Below are 11,838 nucleotides of genomic sequence, written 5' to 3'. Positions count from 1 at the left end.
GCATCCTAGCGGGCTGGGCCAGTTTATTTACCTGCTGACGCGGCAGGTTCGGCCAATCGCGGCCCCCAGTTGCCGCAGTTCGCCGTCCTGGGCCAATGGGGGCGGCGGGAAGCAGCGCGGGCTGAGGGATGTGCTGGCCGCGGCTTCCCGCCGCCCCCATTGGCCTGGGACGGCGAACCGCGGCGACTGGGGGCCGCGATTGGCCGAACCTGCTGCGTCAGCAGGTAAATAAACTGGCCCAGCCCGCTAGGGTGCCTACCCTGGCGAGCCGCGTGCCGAACGTTGCCAACCCCTGTGCTAGAGCTTCAAGCTACGTTCTCAGGATAGGGACATTGGGTTGAAAGCCCTTCTGATGGAAGCTGCGCTTCAACCGACCTCTGAGCTGGGCCACTTGGAATCATTACTGAGCACGTTGGCTTCAGTGCACAGCGCTCCACTGGCACTGGAGCCCCTTCAAAGCTGTTAGTCATCCCCAGCACTGAAGAAGCTGCATAAGAAGTGCACTGACAGAAGGTGCTCCCCAATGCCGAAAGTGGACCAGAGAGACTTGAGGAGCAAGATGTGACCTGTGCAGGGCCACTCGCCTTCCCTGCAGAGGTGGGCATCGGCGGAGTCCATTCCAACCGGGTGTGTGCATGCCAGCCGGAAGATTTTCCCTTAGCAGTATCCATAGGGTCGGCCTGGGCGCCCCCTGGAGAGGCGTCTTCATGGCGCCCAATATAGGGCCTTGCTGACCCTCCACCCCCCTCAGTTCCTTCTTACCGCCGGTGACAGCTAGCTGGAACATCGCTCGCTCCTGTAGCAAGCGCTTCAGCATATTGTGTGTATATAGTTCTTTATAGTAGTAGTTAGTTGTTTTGGGGGGTCCCCCCGACAACGTTTTCCCCTTCTGGGGTATGCCTGAGTCTCCAGGGTTTAAGCTCTGCAAGGACTGTGGTAACTTTATGCCTAAGAGTGATCCTCACTCTTCCTGCTTGCGGTGCCTTGGAGAGAGTCACCAGGAAGAGAGGTGCCGTATCTGTAAGGGTTTCTGTCCCAGAACCCTCAAAGACCAGGATCAGAGACTCAAACCTTTGTTGATGGAGGCAGCGTTAAGGCCACACTCTGACCCAGGACCTGCCAAACCGGCACCGAGCACGTTCTTATTTGGCGCCGGAGCACTGCGTGTCGTGGTGCACAAAACGGCACCAGCTAAGGACTCTAAGGCCCCCTGGCACTGCCACAGCTCGGGCCATAAGAAGTCCACCTCAGTCGCACTGCTCTCAATCCCCGGTGCCGGTAAAGAAGACAAGGCCGGAGAGGGGTCGGTCCCCGCAATTGAAGCCTAAGGGGCCTGCGGCGTTGAGTACATCAGGACAGATCGCCTCCTCCCTGCAATCTTCCTGGGTCTTGTCGACTCTTGCCCTGGCTGGGGTCCAGTCGAGTCTGAACCCTCCTCGGTCACTGGATTGCCAGGGTGACATACAGCTCCCATCTACGCTGGAGGCGTTCAAAGTGGCCAGAGACCTGATGTCCCTCCCAGTGCTGTCCTCCCCTCGGTGGTGGGACAAGTTGCTGGTGATCGCGTGCCCTCCATTCCACTCTAGGGGCAAGCAAGCCATGATGGCCCGCTGCTCTCCGTCCCTGGCGCCCCCGGCACCGCCCGTGCAGACAGAGGGGCCACACCATTCCCTGGCCTCATGGCACCACTCGCCAGCGACCCAGGGTACAGCTCCTCCATGATTCTCCTACTTGGAGACCTCAGAGTCGGAGGCGGACTCTTATCGCTCCAGCAGATCACGGAGCAGGAGGTCCAGGTCACGCTGGAGCCACCAGCCATACCCGGCACCGTGGCCGCAGCAGTGACAGCTGTCTTCTCAATGGCCCTTTTGGACACCCTGTGCTTACTGCCAGGGTCAGGTCCACGGTCCATGATCCTGGACTGTGTTGGTATCTTTGGCGTCCTTCGTGCCGCAGACAATGCTGGCACCGCTGACAGCAGCACCATTGTCTGAAGTAACTGCACCGCTGGCACAATCAGCTCTGGCACTGTCTCTCCAGGCAACGGTGCCTCCGAGTGCTCCAGCTCTGACCCTGCTGGCACCATCGAGCTCGGCACTGATGGACTTACTGGCCCAGCACTGGCCACGGTACCGAATCTCCCATCAGCACTGGCACCAGAGTCCGAGTACCGTGTGCAGAGGGACCCGAAGGAAGCTGAGGGTAGCGTGTAAGGTCCGCTGCTGGTCCTTTCATCATCGTCCTTGCCTGATAAAGCAGTTTGCGGGGACATCGATGGCCCCAGGTCTCGAGGATGATCATGGTCTCCAGCAGCTCTTGAGATCGGCCGCTCAAAGCCTGTGGATACAGGCCAAGGAGGTGGAGGAGGAATCGAACCCGGTTGTGGACATCCTCGCTCCCTCCGGCCCATCGGGGTTGCCCTGCCACTGATAAAGACGGTAGTGGACAGGTCCAATTCTCTGTGGTAGACCCCCGCTTCTCTGGCCCCTATGACCAACCGAATGGCGCTATTTTGTACCATCTAAGGTGTACGAGCACCTTTATACTCACCCCCCTCCCCGACTCTGAGGTGTTGTCGAGGATCGCTCACCAGTCCGGACTCTGGATCCTTCACTTCTTACCTTCTTGGACCATCTATCCCCTTTCTACCATGCCTGGTCTCGCATTACTTCATAAGAACATAAGAATGGCCGTACTGGGTCAGACCAAAGGTCCATCTACCATGACAGTGGCCAATGCCAGGTGCCCCAGAGGGAGTGAACCCAACAGGCAATGATAAAGTGATCTCTCTCCTGCCATCCATCTCCACCCTCTGACAAACAGAGGCTAGGGACACCCTTCCTTACCCATCCTGGCTAATACCCATTAACGGACTTAACCTCCATGAATTTATCCAGTTCTCTTTTAAATGCTGTTATAGTCCTAGCTTTCACAACCTCCTCAGGTAAGGAGTTCCACAAGTTGATTGTGCGCTGTGTGAAGAAGAACTTCCTTTTATTTGTTTTAAACCTGCTGCCTATTAATTTCATTTGGTGGTCCCTAGTTCTTGTATTACGGGAATAAGTAAATAACTTTTCCTTATTTACTTTCTCTAAATCACTCATGATTTTATATACCTCTATCATATCCCCCCTTAGTCTCCTCTTTTCCAAGCTGAAAAGTCCTAGCCTCTTTAATCTCTCCTGATATGGGACCTGTCCCAAACCCCCTAATCATTTTAGTTGCCCTTCTCTGAACCTTTTGTAATGCCAGTATGTCTTTTTTGAGATGAGGAGACCACACCTGTACGCAGTATTCAAGATGTGGGTGTACTATGGATTTATATAAGGGCAATAATATATTCTCCGTCTTATTTTTTTATCCCCGTTTTAATGATTCCTAACATCCTGTTTGCTTTTTTGACCACCTCTGCACACTGCGTGAACGTCTTCAGAGAACTATCCACGATGACGCCAAGATTTTTTTCCTGACTTCTTGTAGTTAAATTAGCCCCCATCATATTGTATGTATAGGTGGGGTTATTTTTTCCAGTGTGCATTACTTTACATTTATCCACATTAAATTTCATTTGCCATTTTGTTGCCCAATCACTTAGTTTTGTGAGATCTTTTTGAAGTTCCTCACAGTCTGCTTTGGTCTTAACTATCTTGAGCAGTTTAGTATCATCTGCAAACTTTGCCACCTCACTGTTTACCCCTTTCTCCAGATCGTTTATAAGTAAGTTGAATAGGATTGGTCTGAGGACTGACCCTTGCGGAACACCACTAGTTACCCCTCTCCATTTTGTTCTTTATGTTCTTCTATGTGTCTTACAATTTTATTCTTTACTATTGTTTCAACTAATTTGCCTAGTACTGACGTTAGACTTACTGGTCTATAATTGCCGGGATCACCTATAGAGCCCTTTTTAAATATTTGTGTTACATTAGCTATCTTCCAGTCATTGGGTACAGATGCTGATTTAAAGGACAGGTTACAAACCATAGTTAATAGTTCCGCAAGTTCACATTTGAGTTCTTTCAGAACTCTTGGGTGAATGCCATCTGGTCCCGGTGACTTGTTACTGTTAAGTTTATCAATTAATTCCAAAATCTCCTATAGTGACACCTCAGTCTGTGACAATTCCTCCGATTTTTCACCTACAAAAGCCGGCTCAGGTTTGGGAATCTCCCTAACACCCTCAGCCGTGAAGACTGAAGCAAAGAATCCATTTAGTTTCTCCGCAATGACTTTATGGTCTTTAAATGCTCCTGGTTGTTTAGCAGGCTTCCTGCTTCTGATGTACTTAAACCTTTTGAGTTTTTGGCTAGCCGTTCCTCAAATTCCTCTTTGGCTTTTCTTATTACATTTTTACACTTAATTAGGCAGTGTTTATGTTCCTTTCTATTTACCTCACTAGGATTTGACTTCCACTTTTTAAAAGATGCCTTTTTATCTCACTGCTTCTTTTACATGGTTGTTAAGCCACGCTGGCTCTTTTTTAGTTCTTTTACTGTGTTTCTTAATTTGGGGTATACATTTAAGTTGGGCCTCTATTATGGTGTCTTTGAAAAGCGTCCATGCAGCTTGCAGGGATTTCACTTTAGTTACTGTACCTTTTAATTTCTGTTTAACTAACCCCCTCATTTTTGCATAGTTCCCCTTTCTGAAATTAAATGCCACAGTGTTGGGCTGTTGAGGTGTTCTTCCCAGCACAGGGATGTTAAATGGTGTTATATTATGGTCACTATTTCCAAGCGGTCCTGTTATAGTTACCTCTTGGACCAGCTCCTGCACGCCACTCAGGACTAAATCGAGAGTTGCCTCTCCCCTTGTGGGTTCCTGTACCAGCTGCTCCAAGAAGCAGTCATTTAAAGTATCGAGAAATTTTGTCTCTTCATTTCATCCTGAGGTGACATGTTCCCAGTCAATATGGGGATAATTGAAATCCCCCACTATTATTGAGTTCTTAATTCTGATAGCCTCTCTAATTTCCCTTAGCATTTCATCGTCACTGTCACTGTCCTGGTCAGGAGGTCGATAATAGATCCCTAATGTTATATTCTTATTAGAGCATATAATTACTATCCATAGGGATTCTATGGAACATGTGGATTCACTTAAAAATTTTACTTCATTTGATTCTGCGTTTTCTTTCACATATATTGCCACTCCCCCCGCACGACCTGTTCTGTTCTTCCGATATATTTTGTACCCTGGAATGATTGTGTCCCATTGATTTGTCCTCAGTCCACCAGGTTTCTGTGATGCCTATTATATCAATATCCTCCTCTATCATGAGGCACTCTAGTTCACCCATCTTATTGTTTAGACTTCTAGCATTTATATACAAGCATTTTAAAAAGTTGTCACTGTTTATTTGTCTGCCCTTTTCTGATGTGTCCGATTCTTTTTTATGTGAATGTTTCTTGTCTGATCTGGCCCCTAGATTATCCTCTTCCATCCTCTCCTCCTGACTAAAACCTAGAGAATCTCTATCACTAGACTCTCCTCTAAGAGAAGTCTCTGTCCGATTCACGTGCTCCTTTGCAGCAATCGGCTTTCCCCCATCTCTTAGTTTAAAAACTGCTCTGCAACCTTTTTAATGTTAAGTTCCAGCAGTCTGGTTCCACTTTGGTTTAGGTGGAGCCCATCTCTCCTGTATAGGCTCCCCCATCCCAAAAGTTTCCCCAGTTCCTAATGAATCTAAACCTCTCCTCTCACACCATTGTCTCATCCACACATTGAGATTCTGAAGCTCTGCCTGCCTACCTGGCCCTGCGTGTGGAACTGGGAGCATTTCTGAGAATGCCACCATAGAGGTCCTGGATTTCAGTCTCTTCCCTAGCAACCTACATTTGGTCTCCAGGACATCTCATCTACCCTTCCCTATGTCATTGGTACCTACATGTGCCATGACTTTGGATTGCTGGGTGCTCTGCATGGTAGAGAGGGGATATTCCATCCACTTCTGTGCCCTCCCGCCTCTCCAACCCCCTTCCCCGTTCCTCTTCAGGGACCCCTCTCACGAGCAACTTCTAATTCAGGAAGTGCAGTCCCTCCTCTCAGTGGGGGCAGTGGAGGAGGTTCCTCATGAGCTAAGGGGCAAGGGGTTTTACTCCTGGTATTGCCCAATACCAAAAGCCAACAGAGGCTTCAGACCCAGGGACACTCTGGACAGCATCATAACTCTGCCCCATCCGGTAATGGACTCCCTCCTGTGGTGGCTCGACCCTCAGGTGGTTTGTGCGGGAATGCCCTTTGTCAGCCCTCAGCCATCTCTCTCATTGGTGACAGATGCCTCAGATCTGGGCTGGGGAGCTCATTTGGGAGACCTCAGAATTGAAGGTCTCTGGTCTCAGGCAGACCTCACTCTGCATATCAGTGTCAGGGAGCTGAGGGTAGTTTGCCAGGTTTTCAAAACCCTCATAGTGGGCAGGTGTGTTCAGTCCTCACAGACTACACCTTGGCGATGTTTTATATCAACAAACAGGGGTGCACACTCCTCTCCCCCGTGCCAGGAAGCCCTCACACTGTGGGACTTCTGCGTGGAACACTCAAGACACCTGCAGGCGTCATATCTCCGAGGAGTGGAGAACGAGCTAGTGGACAATCTCAGCCAGACCTTTCACGGCCACGAGTGGTCCCTCCAGCTGGATCTAGCGAGCTCAATTTTCCATCTCTGGGGTTTTCCCCAGATAGACCTGTTTGCCACTCATGGCAACAGGAAATGTCAACTGTTCTGCTCCTTCAGGAATTGCAGCCTGGGGTCCATCGCAGATGTCTTCCTTTTCCCATGGGGCGGGGGGGGGGGGCAGCCTGCTCTACACATTCCCACCAATACCTCTGGTCCACAAGGTGCTCCTCAAGATCTGCAGGGACTGGGTCCGGGTTGTACTGATAGCGCTGGCATGGCTGCGCCAGCACTGGTTCATCTTGCTCCTGGAAATGTCTGTGGCGACCCCGCTCACTCTACCATTGATCCTGGACCTGATCACGCAGGACCACGGCTGCCTCCAGCATCCGAACCTGGAGTCGCTTCCCCTCATGACCTGGATGCTCCATGGTAAACACTGTAGAACTGATCTGCTCGGATCAAGTCAGGCAAGTCCTCCTTGGCAGTAGGAAGTCACCTGGGTCACCGGTTGGAATGGACATGAACATCACTTGAAGAAGAAAAAACAGTTACTGACTTTCTTGTAACTGTTCTTCGAGATGTGTTGTTCATGTACATGCCATTACCCACCCTCCTACCCCTCTGTCGGAGTAGCCGGCAAGAACGAACTGAGGGGGTGGAGGGTCGGCAGGGCCCTATATTGGGCGCCATGAAGGCACCACTCCAGGCCGACCCTGCAGACGCTGCTAAAGGAAAATCTTCTGGCTGGCTTGTTCGCGGCGCACACGCACCTGGTTGGAATGGACATGAACAACACATCTCGAAGAACAACGGTTACGAGAAAGTATCAGAGGGGTAGCCGTGTTAGTCTGGATCTGTAAAAAGCGACAAAGGGTCCTGTGGCACCTTATAGACTAACAGACGTGTTGGAGCATAAGCTTATGCTCCAACATGTCTGTTAGTCTATAAGCTTATGCTCCAACATGTCTATTAGTCTATAAGGTGCCACAGGACCCTTTTGTTGCTGGTTATGAGAAAGTGAGTAATCATTTTTTCTTTTCTCCTGCCTGTCTTTGAGAGCAGGCAGCTGTTTTGCTGTGCCTGTCCCAATATCTGCCAGTGCATCCAAGAATGATGAATAAGCATACTGGCCTAAATTCTGTGGACTTCAGGTCCTCTAGTGGTGAAACTCCACTGGTCTATTGGCTGGAAATTTCTATTAAAATTTTTGGCAGTGAAAGTAGTTAGCAACGCTGACATTTAAATTTTTGTCATTAACTTTCAGAGTTAAAAACCCCATAGAGATAAAAGGAGAACAGTTTACAACCAGAGCTATTGTTTCAGTCTGTCTCTTTACAGACTTGGGAAGATAACACTGTATTAGATCACATTTAGAAGGTTTTCTTTGTAGCCATAAGAGCCAGAACTAGAAACTCTCATTGAAAGTGAAAGCTTAGAACCTACTGCATGAATTCATGAAATGAGCTTGATTCTGTGGCGAACTCTGAAATATATGGAGCGCAAGCCATAGCAAGAATACACAGGGCCCCAGCCATTGCTGAGCAGCATCTAATAATACAATGCTCTTTCAGATGTGATGTGCCAAGAAATGCTAATAAATTGGGCTAATAGTGTGCCAAATTTAAGACTTTGAAACAAGGCTTTCTTCTAATTATTTCAGTGCAAAGAAACATCTTAAACTCATATTTTTCATTGTTGTCTGGAAGCCAGTAACTCAAAAATTGGTAGGAAAGTAAAATTGTTAAATTTGTTCCCCAAATCCTCTACCAGAAGAATGGCTCACTGATTGAAATAAGCATAGAAAACTGAGTCCTGAAAAATTAGGTATTTTGATTTCTTCCCCTTATCTCAGTTATTTATCATATTGAAATAAAGATTCTCCTCATCTGAAGTGAATTTTTATTAAAGTTTATACACTGTCAATTTAGCAATGAAGGTACACCCAGGTCATTTAAAGTAGAAGTGTGTGTGTTTAAACAATCAAAAGCTTTCTTTATACAAATTCATTAAAGAAACTAGATTGGCTAAGATCAAGTGGTTTGAATGAGCTCCCAGAATTCATTACTTGGTGTTTTAGAAATAATTGCAAAGGGGTTTGTGATGTTACATTCCATAGTCTTCATAGAAATATTATGATATGAATATGGCATAACTAAGACGTTTTATGCAAGATGGGTCATGTGAGAGAGATCCTTGGAAAGGTTATGATTTACTGAATGTGTTTATCCAATTTGTATGCATGTATCATTTCTGTATCTGAAGTTAATAATATTGACTATGTAACAATTACAACTGGGTGTGTGTATTTGGGAGACACCCACTAGACAACAGGCCATCAGCAAGAAACAATAAGACTGTGAAGATACTAATCTCTCTCCTTCCTGAAAGGCATCCTGGGACATAGCTGTGACACTACTAGATCAGGTGGTCCTGTCACCTGGTACTAAACACCATCTTGGACTTCTAGTAATTTTCCACTGAAAGGAGGGGGAGGTCAAGACTGGGAAACAAAAGATTCCCGCCTTATGTAAATCTTATTTAAGGCTGGGGAGTAAGGCAAACAGGATTCTACCTTCATTCCCTTCCCACCCAAGAAGTGAGACCGCTAAAAGTACCTGAAGAGACAAAGGGACTAAGCTGAGGGAAAGGCAAGGGCTGAGTCCAGACTAAGGGTATGTCTACACTACGAAATTAGGTCGAATTTATAGAAGCCGGTTTTATAGAAATGGGTTGTATACAGCCGATGGTGTGTGTCCCCACATAAAATTCTCTAAGTGCATGAAGTTGGCGGACCGCGTCCACAGTACTGAGGCTAGCGTTGACTTCCGGAGCGTTGCAGTATGGGTAGCTATCCCACAGTTCCCGCAGTCTCCTCTGCCCATTGGAATTCTGGGTTGAGATCCCAATGCCTGAATGATGCAAAACAGTGTCGCGGGGGGGTTCTGGGTACATGTCGTCAGGCACCTCCCCCTCCGTCAGAGCAACGGCAGACAATCAATTCACGCCTTTTTACCTGGGTTACCTGTGCAGACAACATACCACGCCAAGCATGGAGCCAGCTCAGCTCAGCTCACCGTCACCATATGTCCTCTGGGTGCCGGCAGATGTGGTACTGCATTGCTACACAGCAGCAGCTAATTGCCTTTTGGCAGTAGACGGTGCAGTATGACTGGTAGCCTTCATCGGTGATCTGGGTGCTGGCAGACGTGGGGCTGGCAGACGTGGGGCTGCATTGCACACAGCAGCAGCCCCTTGCCTTTTGGTAGAAGATGGTATATTACGACTGGTATCCGTCGTTGTCGTACTGCAGTGGCTGTCAATCATGGGCACCTGGGCAGTCTCGCCAATGATGGCTATCAGTCGTAGTATGCTATTTTATGCCAAGCACCCAGAAGATGCAGAGTGCTATCAGTCATGCTGCACCGTCGTCTGCCAGCTTAAGATGTAAAAAATAGATTTGTTCTGTATTCATTTGCTTCCCCCTCCCTCCGTGAAATCAACGGCCTGCTAAACCCAGGGTTTTGAGTTCAGTCTTTGGGGGGGCCATTCTGTGTGACAGTTGTTTGTGTTTCTCCCTGATGCACAGCCACCTTTGTTGATTTTAATTCCCTGTACCTCTACTCCATGTCATCACTCACCCCTCCCTCCCTCCCTCCCTCCCTCCGTCAGATACTAGTTTCGCGCCTTTTTTCAGACCAGACGCCATAGCACTGGGATCATGGAGCCCGCTCAGATCACCGCGGCAATTATGAGCACTATGAACACCACGCGCATTGACCTGGAGTATATGCAGAGCCAGGACATGCCAAAGCAAAACCAGGACCAGCCGATGAGACGACTGCAGCGCGGTGACGAGAGTGATGAGGAAATTGATATGGACATAGACCTCTCACAAAGTACAGGCCCCAGCAATGTGCAAATCATGGTGTTACTGGGGCAGGTTCATGCAGTGGAACGCCGATTCTGGGCCCGGGAAACAAGCACAGACTGGTGGGACCGCATCGTGCTGCAGGTGTGGGATGATTCCCAGTGGTTGTGAAACTTTTGCATGCGTAAGGGTACTTTCATGGAACTTTGTGACTTGCTTTCCCCTGCCCTGAAGTGCCAGAATACCAGGATGAGAGGAGCCCTCACAGTTGAGAAACGAGTGGCGATAGCCCTGTGGAAGCTTGCAGCGCCAGCCAACTACCGGTCAGTTGGGAATCAATTTGGAGTGGGCAAATCTACTGTGGGGGCTGCTGTGATCCAAGTTGCCAAGGCAGTGAAAGACCTGGTGATATCCAGGGTAGTGACTCTGGGAAACGTGCAGGCCATAGTGGATGGCTTTGCTGCAATGGGATTCCCTACCTGTGGTGGGGCGATAGACGGAACCCATATCTCTATCTTAGCACCAGAGTACCAGGGTACCCAGTACATAAACCGCAAGGGGTACTTTTCAATGGTGCTGCAAGCACTGGTGGATCACAAGGGACGTTTCACCAACATCAACGTGGGCTGGCCGGGAAGGGTTCATGATGCTCGCGTCTTCAGGAACACTACTCTGTTTAAACGGCTGCAGCAAGGGACTTACTTTCCGGACCAGAAAATAACTGTTGGGGATGTTGAAATGCCTATAGTTATCCTTGGGGACCCAGCCTACCCCTTAATGTCATGGCTCATGAAGCCGTACACAGGCAGCCTGGACAGTAGTCAGGACCTGTTCAACTACAGGCTGAGCAAGTGCCCAATGGTGGTGGAATGTGCATTTGGACGTTTAAAAGCGCGCTGGCGCAGCTTACTGACTTGCTCAGACCTCAGCGAAAAGAATATCCCCATTGTTATTGCTGCTTTCTGTGCGCTCCACAATATCTGTGAGAGTAAGGGGGAGACATTTATGGCGGGATGGGAGGTTGAGGCACATCGCCTGGCCGCTGATTACGCGCAGCCAGACACCAGGACAGTTAGAAGAGCACAGCAGGGCGCGGTGCGCATCAGAGAAGCTTTGAAAACGATTTTTGTGATTGGCCAGGCTACGGTGTGAAACTTCTGTTTTGTTTCTCCTTGATGAACCCTCCACCCCACACCCCCACCCGGTTCACTCTACTTCCCTGTAAACCAACCACCCCACCCTCCCCTCCCCCTTCGAGCACCGCTTGCAGAGGCAATAAAGTCATTGTTACTTCACATTCATGCATTCTTTATTAATTCATCACACAACTAGGGGGATAATTGCCAAGGTAGCG

The 11,838-nt window shown here is 48.8% G+C and overlaps 1 protein-coding gene across 12 annotated transcripts in view; it reads left to right on the top strand.

Annotated features, from left to right (window-relative positions):
- USP54 (ubiquitin specific peptidase 54) overlaps positions 1-11,838 on the top strand; it is a 239,391-nt gene that overhangs the window by 24,420 nt on the left and 203,133 nt on the right. The gene's annotated exons all lie outside the window — the stretch shown is intronic.

Source organism: Trachemys scripta, chromosome 7 (genome assembly GCF_013100865.1).
Source record: "Trachemys scripta elegans isolate TJP31775 chromosome 7, CAS_Tse_1.0, whole genome shotgun sequence".
In the NCBI taxonomy this organism is placed as follows: Eukaryota; Metazoa; Chordata; order Testudines; family Emydidae; genus Trachemys; species Trachemys scripta.
The sequence above is the reverse complement of the archived record's forward strand: the minus strand, read 5'-3'. Positions and strand labels throughout refer to the sequence as shown.